The 15274-nt window shown below is 44.0% G+C and overlaps 1 protein-coding gene across 1 annotated transcript in view; it reads right to left on the minus strand.

The window, feature by feature from the left end:
* Window positions 1-15274, minus strand: part of SHANK3 (SH3 and multiple ankyrin repeat domains 3) — a 502635-nt gene that overhangs the window by 64195 nt on the left and 423166 nt on the right. The window lies entirely within an intron of this gene.

The raw sequence follows: 15274 nt of genomic DNA on the forward strand, positions 1-15274 counted from the left end.
GTGAATTTATGTATGTATGTGTGTATGTATGTATATATGAGCAAGTGAATCTATGTATGTGTGTATATATATGAGCAAGTGAATCTATGTATATGCGTGTGTATGTATGTATGTGTGCATATATATGAGCAAGTGAATCTATGTATGTATGTGTGTGTGTGTGTGTGTATATACAGTGACCCCCCGACTTATGATGGCCCCGACATATGATCATTTCAACATATGATGGCCTCTCAGAGCCCATCGTATGTTGAAGGCAGCATCGACATACGATGCTGCTGTGTGTCGGGGCCATCGTACAAACAGCTATCTGACAGCGCTGACAACTCCAGCAACTGACAGATAGTTGTTTAATGTGCCCCGTGTGCCCAGTTCTGCCTCCTGTTACTCCCATGCTGTCCTGCTAACTCATGCAGGCTTCCACTGTGATCTCCGTGTAAGCCCCGCCCCCCAGTGCAGCCATAGCCAATAGCCTGCAGCATCTTGCTGCAGGCATCCAATGAGCTGCTGGCTGCCCTCCCCTTCCTTTCCTATAGAGCTGTAGTCGGCAGGATCGTAATGGAGGACATTCTGTCCCCCCTGAAGGTATTTAAAGAACTGTACAGTACTGTATGCGATGTCACACATCACATACAATACATATATACACTATACACCCCATACATCAATGTTTCCCTATCAGTGTGCCTCCAGCTGTTGCAAAGCTATAACTCCCAGCATGCCCAGACAGTCAATGGCTGTACATGCATGCTGGGAGTTGTAGTTGTGCAACAGCTGGAGGCACCCTGGTTTGTTAAACACTCCCCATACACTCCACATACAATGGTCATCCCAGAACCAATTAGCAGTTTCTCATAGAGATATGTATTCAACATACAATGGTTCCGAGGCCCCAGAACCAATTACCATTTTTACATAGACATATATACTCGACATATGATGGTTTCAACATATGATGGTTCTCCTGGAACCAATTAATATCATATGTTGAGGGACCACTGTATATATATATATGAGCAAGTGAATCTATGTATGTATGTGTGTGTGTACATATATATATATATGAGCAAGTGAATGTATGTATGTATGTATGTGTGTGTGTGTGTACATATATATATATATATATATATATATATATATATGAGCAAGTGAATCTATGTATGTATGTGTGTGTGTGTGTGTATATATATGAGCAAGTGAATCTATGTATGTATGTGTGTGTGTACATATATATATATATATATATGAGCAAGTGAATCTATGTATGTATGTATGTATGTGTGTGTGTACATATATATATACATATATATATATATATATATATATATATATGAGCAAGTGAATCTATGTATGTATGTGTGTATATATATATATATATATATATATATATATGAGCAAGTGAATCTATGTATGTGTGTGTATATATATATATATATATATATATATATATATATATATCTGTGAGTGATTGTATGTGTGTACCTGTATGTATGATGTGTCTGTTGGCTATATCTTTTAGTATATATTCCATGTTGTATGTATGTGTCAAAGTGTCTCTATGTATGTGTGTATATTACCTATATACTGTATGTGCTTTATGTTATGTGCTTGTATTTATTGTATGAAGCACATTATTAGGGAATTATTGGAGGAATGTAAGCACAGTATATAGGGAATTTATGGAAGCACAGTATATATTTCATTATATTGGAACATTATATTTTTTATGTATGCTGGCACTGTGTATAGAAGGGATCGACCGATATCGTTTTTTTAGGACCGATACCGATAATCGGTGGAGGTTAGGGCCGATAGCCGATAACTTATACCGATATTACGGTATAAGTTATTGGCTATTTATCCCCCCGCGACACCGCTGCAGATCAATGATTTCAAGCGGGCGCTTTATATCAATGCACTGCAGAAGCTTTTGCGGTGCCATAGGCCGCCACCACTGCCGCCACCACCCGCTTCTCTCCCCCCTACCTGTCAGGGTGGTCCGGGCCATCCTTCCTTCCTGTAGGGTCCGGCGGCATTCCGGGTGGAGGGTGCATCGGTCCGGGCTGTCCTTCTTCTCCGGGGGTCATCTTCTCCACTCCGGGCAGGCTCCGGCCTAGTAACGCAGCATAGATGCCGCTGCGCAGTGACGCCCGTGCGCAGCGACGCACCTGACGTCACGGCGTAGTGGCGTCTATGCAGCGTACTAGGCCGGAGCCTGCCCGGAGTGGAGAAGAGGACCCCCGGAGAAGAAGGACAGCCCAGACCGGTGCACCCTCCACCCGGATTGCCGCCAGACACTACAGGATGGATGGTCCGGACCCCCCTCCCCCCCCCATTACGGGTAAGTTTAATTTTTTTATTGACTCAGAGGGTGGGGGAGGGGCCCGACCGGTATAGCGGTATGGGCAAAAATCCATACCGGTATACCGCCCAGCACTACCGTGGGGGGTGCGGTGGGTCAGGGGGCGTTCGCGGTGCGTCGTGTCGGGAGGGGGGGGCGGTCGCGGGGCGGTGCATTATCGGCTTATCGGCAAGGTAATTGCCGATACCGATAATGCCCAAAATCGTGATTATCGGCCGATAATATCGGCCATACTGATAATCGGTTGATCCCTAGTGTATAGATCCTTAGGGTGCGTTCACATGTGCCTATTTTTGCTGCAGATCTGCTGCAGATTTTGCTGCTCATTGACAATGGGAAGAGAAATCTGCTAAAGCAGATCTGCAGCAGAAAATACGCACGTGTGAACACACCCTTAGTGTTGGCACAGTATAGTTAAATAATAGTGGCACAGTATATAGTTCATTAATGGTGGCACAGTATATAGTTCATTAATGATGGAACAGTATATAGTTCATTAATGATGGCACAGTATATAGTTAATTAATGGTGGCACAGTATATAGGGAATTAATAGATGAATGGTGGCACAGTATATAGGGAATTAATAGATGAATGGTGGCACAGTATATAGGGAATTAATAGATGAATGGTGGCACAGTATATAGGGAATTAAGGGGGGGGGTACGGTATATAATTAAAGGGAAACTGAAAGGCTGTTTACTCGCACTAAACCCAATACACTAGGTTACAGTGCAGGAGAAAGATAATGTTATACTTACTAAATGTGGACCAGATGATTTCTAGGTATTGCCCCACATTGCTAGTATGCGAAGTCAGTCTTGTGCGCAATAGAGGCAGAGCTTCCCTGCCTCCATCCTGAATGCTGTGCTATGCCTGGCCGTCTTTGTATATTTATAATTCTTTTTTTCTTGTATATTGTAGCATGTAAGCATATATTAGTGTGGTGTCCATCTCTTCAGTGTAAGAAGCAGAGCTGTGTGGAGATTCCTGCATAAGGTGGGTGCTGGGTGATTGGGGATGGGTAATAGGGGATGGGTTATGGGTGATTGGGGATGGGTGATTGGGGATGGGTGCTGGGTGATTGGAGATGGGTGCTGGGTGATTGGGGATGGGTAATTGGGGATAGGTGCTGGGTGATTGAGGATGGGTGCTGGGTGAGCCCGGGTACAGTGCACTTTCTGTCATATAGAGCTCAGATGGGGGCATATAGGGGGAGATTTATTAAAACCTTTGCAGAGGAAAAGCCTTCTGCAAAACGATCTGATTGGTTGCTATGGACAACTGCACCACTCTTTCTCTGCACAGGTTTTGATGAATCTCCTCTATAATACAGTATATATATTATAGTGCAGCTGTCACATGTTTTCTGTAAATAAGACTGACAGCACAGACAAAGTGTATATACACATGGCGGACCTCAGAGAAACTGTTCTTGACTCGATTTTACAAAAACACCAACTTTTATGGGGGATAGGAATGTCGAGTAGGCCTGGCGGGAGTCCACTGTATCCCTGGGCCGCAGCACATCTGCCCATTAAGTCTGGCAGATGTTTTTTAAATTATGAAAAGTGCCCTCTTTTTTTTACTTGAGCCCCTGCCCTTCAAAATGTCTGTGCACGTCCCTGCCTGGAGAGCATAATGCTGCCACCATGCTCCACTGTAGGGATGGTAGTAGGTAGGTGAGATGAGCAGTGACTAGTTTCTTCCAGACACAACTCTTAGAATTGAGATGAGAAAGTAAAATTTTGGTTTCCTCAGACCAGAGAATCTTGTTTTTTTTTTGCAAATTCCAAATGTGCTTGTATGTGTCTTTTACTGAGATGCTTCCTATTGTTGTTAGTGGAGGGTGATGTGTACTGTGGACTACTGTGACACGGATACTCGGCTGGCTGGTGAAAAGTTTATGATGCCAGGAGTATGGTGTAAACTGGTGTGTGAAGATGTTGGTGGTAGTAGTCCTTCAGATTAACCCCTTAAGAACCGGGTTTTTTTCCGTTTTTGCATTTTCGTTTCTTGCTCCTTGCCTTTAAAAAATCATAACTCTTTCAATTTTGCACCTAAAAATCCATATGATTGCTTATTTTTTGTGCCACCAATTCTACTTTGTAACTACGTCAGTCATTTTGCCCAAAAATCGACGGTGAAACGGAAAAAAAATCATTGTGCGACAAAATGTAAAAAACCCGCCGTTTTGTAACTTTTGGGGGCTTCCGTTTTTACGTAGTACATTTTTCGGTAAAAATTACACCTTATCTTTATTCTGTAGGTCCATACGATTAAAATGATACCCTACTTATATAGGTTTGATTTTGTTGTACTTCTGGAAAAAATCATAACTACATGCAGGAAAATTAATCGGTTTAAAATTGTCATCTTCTGACCCCTATAACTTTTTTATTTTTCCGTGTATGGGGCGGTATGTGGGCTAATTTTTTGCGCCGTGATCTGAAGTTTTTAACGCTACCATTTTTGCATTGATAGGACTTATTGATCGCTTTTTATTCATTTTTAAATGATATAAAAAGTGACCAAAAATGCACTATTTTGGACTTTGGAATTTTTTTGCACGCAGTGATACCATATATGTTTATTTTTATTTACACTGTGTTTTTTTTTAATGGGAAAAGGGGGGTGATTCAAACTTTTAATAGGGGAGGGGTTAAATGATATTCATTCACTTTTTTTTTTGCAGTGTTATAGGTCCCATAGGGACCTATAACACTGCACACACTGATCTTTATCATTGATCACTGGTTTCTCATAGGAAACCAGTGATCAGTGATTCTGCCGCATGACTGCTCATGCCTGGATCTCAGGCACTGAGCAGTCATTCGGCGATCGGACAGCGAGGAGGCAGGTAGGGACCCTCCCGCTGTCCTGTAAGCTTTTTGGGATGCCGCGATTTCACCGCGGCTATCCCGAACAGCCCACTGAGTTAACCAGCAGCTTTCACATTCGCTTTTAGCCGCGCGGCTCAGCTCTGAGCGAGCGGCTAAAGGGTTAATATCGCGCGGCGCCGCGATCTGAGCTGCGCGCTATTAGCGGCGGGTCCCGGCTTCACTATGACGCCGGGCCCGCCGTGATATGATGCGGGGTTACCGTGTAACCCCGCGTTATATCACGGGAGCAGGACCAAGGACGTACCAGTACGTCCTTGGTCCTTAAGGGGTTAAGGACTTAGCCCTTTTTCACCTTAAGGACTCGGACGTTTTTTGCAATTCTGACCACTGTCACTTTAAACATTAATAACTACGGAATGTTTTAAGTTATCATTCTGATTCCGAGATTGTTTTTTCGTGACATATTCTACTTTAACATAGTGGTAACATTTTGTGGTAACTTGCATCCTTTCTTGGTGAAAAATCACAAAATTTGATGAAAAATTAGAAAATTTTGCATTTTTCTAACTTTGAAGCTCTCTGCTTGTAAGGAAAATGGATATTCCAAATATTTTTTTTTTATTCACATTTCCAATATGTCTACTTTATGTTTGCATCATAAAATTGACGTGTTTTTACTTTTGGAAGACACCAGAGGGCTTCAAAGTTCAGCAGCAATTTTCCAATTTTTCACAAAATTTTGAAACTCGCTTTTTTTCAGGGACCAGTTCAGGTTTGAAGTGGATTTGAAGGGTCTTCATATTAGAAATACCCCACAAATTACCCCATTATAAAAACTACACCCCCCAAAGTATTCAAAATGACATTCAGTCAGCGTTTAACCCTTTAGGTGTTTCACAGGAATAGCAGCAAATTGAAGGAGAAAATTCACAATCTTCATTTTTTACACTCGCATGTTCTTGTAGACCCAATTTTTTAATTTTTACAAGGGGTAAAAGGAGAAAATTTATACTTATATTTGTAGCCCAATTTCTCTCGAGTAAGGACATACCTCATATGTCTATGTAAAGTGTTCGGCGGGCGCAGTAGAGGGCTCAGAAGCGAAGGAACGACAAGGGGATTTTGGACAGTACGTTTTTCTGAAATGGTTTTTGGGGGGCATGTTGCATTTAGGAAGCCCCTATGGTGCCAGAACAGCAAAAAAAAATAAAACCATGGCATACCATTTTGGAAACTAGAACCCTTGAGGAACGTAACAAGGAATAAAGTGAACCTTAGTACCCCACAAGTGTTTCATGACTTTTGCATATGTAAAAAATAAATAAAAAAATTTAACAAAAATGTGTTTCCCCCCAAATTTCACATTTTTGCAAGGGTTAATAGCAGAAAATACCCCCCCAAATTTGTAACCCCATCTCTTCTGAGTATAGAGGTACCCCATAAGTTGGCCTGAAGTGCACTACGGGTGAACTACAATGCTCAGAAGAGAAGGAGTCATATTTGGCTTTTTGAGACCAAATTTTGCTCGGGGGGTATGTCGCATTTAGGAAGCCCCTATGGTACCAGGGCAGCAAAAAACAAAACTAAACACATGGCATACCATTTTGGAAACTAGACCCCTCGGTGAACGTAACAAGGGGTTAAGTGAACCTTTATACCCCACAGGTGTTTCACGACTTTTGCATATGTAAAAAAATATATATATTTTTTTACCTAAAATGCTTCTTTTCCCAAAAATTTTACATTTTTAAAAAGGGTAAAAGCAGAAAATACCCCCCGAAATTTGTAACACAATTTCTCCCGAGTACGGCGATACCCCATATGTGACCCTAAACTGTTGTCTTGAAATACGACAGGGCTCCAAAGTGAGAGCGCCATGCGCATTTGAGGCCTAAATTAGGGATTGCATAGGGGTGGACATAGGGGTATTCTACGCCAGTCATTTCCAAAAAGGGTGCCTCCAGCTATTGTAAAACTCCCAGCATGCTTGGACAGTCAACAGCTGTCCGGCAATAGTGGGAGTAGTTGTTTTGCAACAGCGTGAGGCTCCGTTTTCGAAACAGTGGCGTACCAGACGTTTTTCATTTTATTGGGGAGGGGGGCTGTGTAGGGGTATGTGTATATGTAGTGTTTTTTACTTTTTATTTTATTTTGTGTTAGTGTAGTGTAGTGTTTTTAGGGTACAGTCGCACGGGCAGGGGTTCACAGTAGTTTCAAACTTGCAGCCGGATACTTACTGTAAACCTCCGCCCATGTGAGTGTACCCTGTACATTCACATTGGGGGGGGGGGGGGACATCCAGCTGTTGCAAAACTACAACTCCCAGCATGCGCTGACAGACTGTACTTGCTGATGTACATGCTGAGAGTTTTAGTTTTGCAACAGCTGTAGGCACACTGGTTACGTATCACTGAGTTTGTGACCTTACTCAGTGTTTCACAACCAGTGTGCCTCCAGCTGTTGCAAAACTACAACTCCCCGCATATACGGTGCATGCTGGGAGTTGTAGTTTGCAACAGCTGGAGGCACACCGGTCGTGAAACACTGAGTTAGGTAAAAAAAACTCTGAGTTTCACAACCAGTGTGCATTCAGCTGTTGCAAAACTACAACTCTCAGCAGTCACCGAGAGCCAATGGGCATGCTGGGAGTTGTAGTTATGCAACCAGCAGATGCACCACTACAACTCCCAGCATGCACTTTAGCTGTTTGTGCAAGCTGGGAGTTGTAGTTATACAACAGCTGAAGGTACACTTTTCCATAGAAAAAATGTGATTCCAGCTGTTGCAAAACTATAAGTCCCAGCATGCCCATAAGGGAATGCTGGGAGTTGTGGTGGTCTGCCTTCTGCTGTTGCATAACTACACCTCCCAGCATGCCCTTTTTGCATGCTGGGAGCTGTTGCTAAGCAACAGCAGGAGGCTGTCACTCACCTCCTGCTGCTGCTCCGCTGCAGGTCAGTCCCTCGCCGCGGCCGTCGCTCCTGGGGCCCCGATCCCAACAGGGATGCCGGGGATCGGGGTCCCCAGCACCCGGGGTCTTCTTCCTGCACCCGCTCACATCCTTCGGAAGAGGGGCGGAGTGTGTTGCGGGAGTGACACCCGCAGCAGGCGCCCTGATTGGTTAAGTTGCCCTGATTGGTTGCACTGAAGAGGTTAAGTTCACTTACCACAACTCCAAAGAAAGTAGTCATCGGTATCCAAGCCCTAGAAAGGAATTCCTCAAATGCAGGGAATTTGGATAACCACTTATGTAGTTTACTGAAAAAACTTGCAGGATCACAGTACAGTATCAACAGTTCAGGTTCTGGAGACAAGGTTACACTGGTGCAATTAAATGTAGTGAGAAGCCACAGAAGTCGCAGTTTACTGGAGATGCTTGGACTTATCATACTTTTAGAGACAACCTAGAGTAACTTGACAGAGGACTCTGGATATCACTTCTGGAAAGTATGAGAACTGCCAACACCCTCATCCAGTTGGCTATCGGGCCCTTCAGACATATGCTATTGTCCCAAAAGTGCCCTGGGATGATGACTTGATTTCACCTTGGCAGTGGGATCTGTGTGAAAGAAGTTTGGCTACACTGGAACAGGTGACAGGTGGATAACATTTGTGGTCTACTCCAATGAGGTACGAGAGCAGGAGATCTCTCTCCACCTCTCTCTAGAGCCAGACTACTCTAACTCAGGGCTCCTCCCTGTCTTATCAGGGTAGGGTGGAGGAAGGGTGAACTCAGCTTGAAAGGACTGTTGCTGTGACGACCACTAATTCTTTACAGAGAAAAAACATTTGGCTTTTAGGGTATGTTCACATTGAGGAATTAGAGAACAATCATTTTGGTCAGGAAAATGTTGAAATGTGCCATTTTCTGCTTGCTGCAGAATTGAAGCGGAATGGAAGCAGAATTGAAGTGGAAATCTGGAGGAGGAGCAAATGATGTTGGGGAGGAAGTTCAGCCATTTCCACTTCAATTCTGCCTCAATTCCACTTGAGTTCCGCTCCAAACTGATTTTATCAGAAAAAATTATTCCTATTAACTTCAGTGGGTTTTTGCAAGTGGATTCTGCCAGAAGAATGAATATGTTCAATCTTCTAGCAGAATAGAATTCAGCGTGGAAATTCTGATAGCAGAAATTTCTCAGTGTGAACCAGTCAATGGCTCCCCTCTCTCCCCAGTCACACATATCAGCTGTCTAGGGGTCAATTCCGATTGTGTTTTATTTTTTAAATAGCACATCCAGACCCTTACAACCTCCTGCAGCCTACACCTCAAAAACATTTCTCCAATCCGCTCCTTTCTCAACTTTAACTTAACTAAATTACCAGTACATGCCCTCATCATCTCCCGCTTGGACTACTACAACATCCTTTGTGGTCCCTCCAATTCATCCTTAACCCCTTAAGGACTCATGACGTACCGCTACATCATGAGTCCGCTCCCGATCTATAACGCGGGTCAGGCCCAGCCTCTAACAACGGCCGGGACCCGTGGCTAATAGCGCGCGGCATTGATCGCGCTGCCGCACGCTATTAACCCTTTAGACGTGGCGTTCAAAGTTGAACGCTGCGTCTAAAGTGAAAGTGAAAGCATGCCGGTTAGCTCAGGGAGCTGTTCGGGATAGTCGCGGTGAAATCGCGGCATCCGGAACAGCTTACAGGACAGCAGGAGTGTCCCTACCTACCTCCTCGCTGTCCGATCGCCGAATGACTGCTCAGTGCCTGAGATCCAGGCATGAGCAGTCAAGCGGCAGAATCATCGATCACTGGTTTCCTAGGAGAAACCAGTGATCAATGTGAAATATCAGTGTGTGCAGTGTTATAGGTCCCTATGGGAGCTATAACACTGTGAAAAAAAAGTGAAAAAAAGTGAATAAAGATCATTTAACCCTTTCCCTATTAAAAGTTTGAATCACCACCCTTTTCCCATAAAAAAAAAGTGTAAATAAAGATAAACATATGTGGTATCGCCGCATGCGGAAAAGTCCGATTTATAAAAATATATAATTAATTAAACCGCAAGGTCAACGGTGTGCGCGCAAAAAATTCCAAAGTCCAAAATAGTGCATTTTTGGTCACTTTTTATATCAAGAAAAAATGAATAAAAAGCGATCAAAACGTCCGATCAATGCACAAATGGTATCAATAAAAACTTCAGATCACGGCGCAACAAATGAGCCCTCATACTGCCCCATACGTAGAAAAATAAAAAAGTTATAGGGGTCAGAATAGGACAATTTAAACGTATACATTTTCCTGCATGTAGTTATGATTTTTTCCAGAAGTACGACAAAATCAAACCTATATAAGTAGGGTATCATTTTAATCGAATGGACCTACAGAATAAAGATAAGGTGTCATTTTTACCGAAAAATTTACTGGGTAGAAACGGAAGCCCCCAAAAGTTACAAAATGGCATATTTTTTTCAATTTTGTCTCACAATGATTTTTTTCCCATTTTGCCATAGATTTTTGGGTAAAATGACTGATGTAATTACAAAGTAGAATTGGTGGTGCAAAAAATAAGCCACCATAAGGATTTTTAGGTGCAAAATTGAAAGAGTTATGATTTTTTAAAGGTAAAGAGGGAAAAACGAAAATGAAAAAATGGAAAAACGCTGAGTCCTTAAGGGGTTAAAGGGGTACTCCACCCCCTAGACATCTTATCCCCTAACCAAAGGATAGAGGATAAGATGTCTGCTCAAGGGGGTCCCGCTGCTGGGAACCCCTGTGATCTCTTTTGCAGCACCCCGTCATCTGCTGCACGGAATGAATTTCGCTCCGTGCCTGATGATGGGCAATACAAGGGCCGGAAAATTGTGATGTCACGGCTACGCCCCCTAAATACAAGTCTATGGGAGTGGGCATGAAAGCCACACACCCCCTCCCATAGACTTGCATTGAGGGGGTGGGCTGTGACATCACGAGGGGACGGGGCCGTGACATCATGATACTCCGGCCCCTGTATCGCCCGTCATCAGGCACGTAGCGCAGTTTGCTCTGTGCCGCAGATGACAGGGGGTGCTGCAGGAGAGATCGCAGGGGTTCCCAGCGGTGGGACCCCCGCAATCAGACATCTTATTCCCTATCCTATGGATAGGGGGATAAGATATCTAGGGGCGGAGTAACCCTTAAAAGAAGAACTCCAGCCAAAACTAACTTAAGCTCTATCTACAGGACAGGTGATAAGTAGCTGATTGTGTGTGGGGGCAGGGGTTGGGGGTTTGACCGCTTGGACCCCCTGTGATCTCTGAAACTGCTGGGGCCCTGGCTGTCAGTGAAGGAGCATGTAAATGGCACGCGCTCCATTCATTACCATGCGAGAGCCTGTGGCTAGCGGATAAGTTATTTTTTGCTGGAATTCTCCTTTAACTCTGTTACCCAACTAATCCACCTCTCTCTCTCCAAATATCTCTGACCTCTGATCTCCCTATATCTACCCTCACATAATCTCCGATCCTCTCAAGACCTCTGCTTGTTCTCTCTCCTCCCTACAACTGTCTCCAAAATTTCTCCTGTTCTTCCTCCGTACACTGGACCTCGTTACTCTTTTCCTCCAAACCCCTTCTAGATTGTAAGCCTTTGCAGGCAGGGCCCTCTATCCTCTTTGTCATTTTTCTGTTTAAGGTTCCTTGTACTTGTGTTTGGATATGTATTTTAACCCTTTACAACAGGGCTTTCCAAACTGGGTGCTGCAAAGCAATAGTGTTTTGGGAGACCATTAGGTCCCGCAGCAGCAGTTGTTCATGGATTTAAAATGGCCGTAGCGCCAGCTGCCTGTTTGAGATAAGGAGCACTCGTGGCAACTTGTGAGCAGCAGTGACTGCGGGCAAGTGACAGCAGACATCAGGACAAGGAGCAGAGTGGGAGGATGTCACTCGTTAGTGCTGCACATAGGACGTCGGACCTGCCGAGAATCCACACCCCTGCACCTGAGCCAGCAACCTGGCATGTGTCCCCTAGTGACAAATTCAATGGCATGGCGGGGATCAGAGGGAGTGTGTGTGTGTGTGTGTGGGGGGGGGGTGATAAAGGAAAATTGAAATGGCACAATGGGTGATAAAGGGGGGATTGAAATGGAACACGGGGGGTGATAAAGGGGGAATTAAAATGGCACAGGGGCATAAAGTAGGAATGAAATGATACAGGATGTGATGTTACACGGAGTGATAAAGGGGGGATGAAATAGCACAGGGCAGGATCAAGGGTGTAATAATGTGGCACATGGTATGATAAAGGATAGGGAATTAAATGGCACTGGGGGAGCAAGAGGGGGGATGAAATGCACAGGGGGTTATTAAGTGGGGTAATGTGCCAAGGTGGGTAGACAAGAGGGGGGTATAAAATGACACAGGAGACGATTAAGGGAAGGGAAAGATGTGGTAAAGGGGTGATGAAAGGGGAAGGAAATGGCACAGGAGGGGATCATGTAGAGGGGGATGATGTAGCACAAGTGGGGAGGAATTAAGTGGCATTGGGGGGATCATGGGGGAAATTAAATGGCATAGGGGAAATGAAGGGGGATGAAATAGCACAAGAGGTGATGAAGAGGGGATGAAATAGCACAAGAGGTGATGAAGGAGAAACGGCACACGGGTGAATGAAGGGTGGAAGAAATGGCACAGGGGGAATGAAATAGTGCAGGTGTTGATGAAGGGGAGTTTGAAATAACACAGAGGGCTGATAAAATGGAGGATGATGGAGCGAATGAAATAGGACAGGTGCTTATATAGGTGGCGGAATGAAATGGCACAGTGGTGATAAGGGGGGGGGGGTGAAATGGTCAGGGGCTGAGAAAGGGTGGGGGAATGAAATGACACAAAGGCTGATGAAGAGAGTGAATGAAATGGCATAGGGGGTAGCAGTCACATTTGTAATGCTGATACTAGATTTTGGTATCACGTTGTTGTGATACATGCAATTAGGGGTACGGCAAGGGGAAATGCCCTCCTTTACTACACATGTAATATGATGTTAAAGGTGCAGGCATGGTTAGATATAATGGCTTGTCTTCCTCAATGTGTGCTACCTCCCAGAAGACACTGCTGTCTACTTACCTGTCATTGCTGCACTAAGGCTTGGACCTCAATGCTGTTGTTCATGTAGTTTCTTGTGCCACTTGTAGGATATGTGCACATGCTGGCTTAGCTTCAGGGGCCAGCATATGCACCCTAAATCCCATCCCCTGCCAATCACTGCTCCGTGCCATCTATGAAATGTAGTTCCACCTTGTCCAAGTTTCTTGAACGGTGCCTTTGTGTCCTAGTGAAGGTGTTTCTGTTTTATACTCTGCTTGCCATACTGACTACACTTCTGCCTGACTGCACCATACTGCTTTTCCTGTCTACAACCCAGAATGTTAACCACAAACCTGAGCTGCCTGACATGACCATTTTGCCAGTCTCTGACAACACAGGTCTGCTGCCTGCCCACAACCTTAGCCTAAATTTACACATTTCTGTCTGACCCCTCGATGGCTTGCGCCGATGCCTCCTGGTCTATTCATCAGCCAGATCAGGACCACTCTCATAGGTAGCAACCTGGAAGTCCCAAGGAGTAAAGTTCAGATATCCATATAAATATTAAAGGGTTAAAACTTAGGGGCTACTTAGACAAGGCCCCTAAGATCAAAGGACCAAAGCCACAACATATCAGTTGATGTTCCTCAGCAGTGGATTGCTCCAAAATCCAGGCCTGCAAGTGGAGCTGTGGCCAAACTGCTTAAAGGAGATGTCCGGTGCTCACTTTTCTTATTTTATTCGTTCCGGGCTGAAAAATAAAAGATATTTTTTTTCTCTTACAAGCCTAGGCTCCCCCGGTGCTTCAGTACCGGTGTTCGGCCCCCGGGCTGTATTCTTCTTACTTCCTGTTAGCCCGGCACGTCACATGGAGCTTCAACCTATCACCGGCCGTAGCGATGTCCCGCCTAGGCCAGTGATAGGCTGAAGCTCCGTGTGACGTGCCGGGCTAACAGGAAGTAAGAAGAATACGGCCGGGGGACCAAACGCCTGTACCGGAGCACCGGGGGAGCCTAGGCAGGCAAGAGAAAGCTTATTTTCTTTTTTTTTTTTTTGCAGCCCGGAACGGATACAATAAGAAAAGTGAGCACCGGACATGTCCTTTAAGTTACACTGCTTTACTAGTTTCCTTAATGCCTCCCCATTATTCTTGACCAACAGTGTCACCTGGACTAACCTGCTGGTACAGATGAATAGTGCAGGTGACATGCTGTTTCCCTTTTATTTTGATACATAGCACCATTTTCAAGTTATGTCTGAAAATTCTAATATGTAAATGAATTGCTATGGTGTTCTGGTAGCGTTCACAACCCCTTTGTGCACTCTTATTTTTGTCTGGCTCTTCTGGTTGTAGCCTGGAAGCGACATATGTGCGGTAGTGGTCAGATCTAAGTGACAGAAAATTCTACTTTTCTGGGTTGATTCATACAGTAAAGATGAAACCACATATTTTATACTTATTTCAAATGGTTCCCATTCCATATACTATTGAAGCTATGACTGTATGTTTAGGGTCATTGGAGGAGATTTATCAAAACCTGTCCAAGGGAAAAGTTGTCGAGTTGCCCATAGCAAACAATCAGATTGCTTCTTTAATTTTTCACAGGCCTCTTTAACCCCTTAAGGACACAGCGTTTTTCCATTTTCCCCTCATCACCTTCTAAAAATCATAACGCTTTCAATTTTGCACATAAAATTCCATATGATGGTTTATTTTTTGCGCCACCAATTCTACTTTGCAGTGAAATTAGTCATTTTACCAAAAAATCCACGGCGAAATGGAAATAAAAATCATTGTGCGACAAAATTGAAGAAAAAATTTCATTTTGTAACTTTTGGGGGCTTCCGTTTCTACGCAGTGCATTTTTCGGTAAAAATAACACCTTATCTTTATTCTGTAGTTTGATACGGTTAAAATGATACCCTACTTATATAGGTTGGATATTGCCGTACTTCGGAAAAAAATCATAACTACATGCAGGAAAATTTATAACTTTTTTATTTTTCCACGTACAGGCCGGTATGAGGACTAATTTTTTGCGCCGTGTTCTGAAG

This window comes from Hyla sarda, chromosome 4, assembly GCF_029499605.1.
Source record: "Hyla sarda isolate aHylSar1 chromosome 4, aHylSar1.hap1, whole genome shotgun sequence".
Taxonomy (NCBI): Eukaryota; Metazoa; Chordata; class Amphibia; order Anura; family Hylidae; genus Hyla; species Hyla sarda.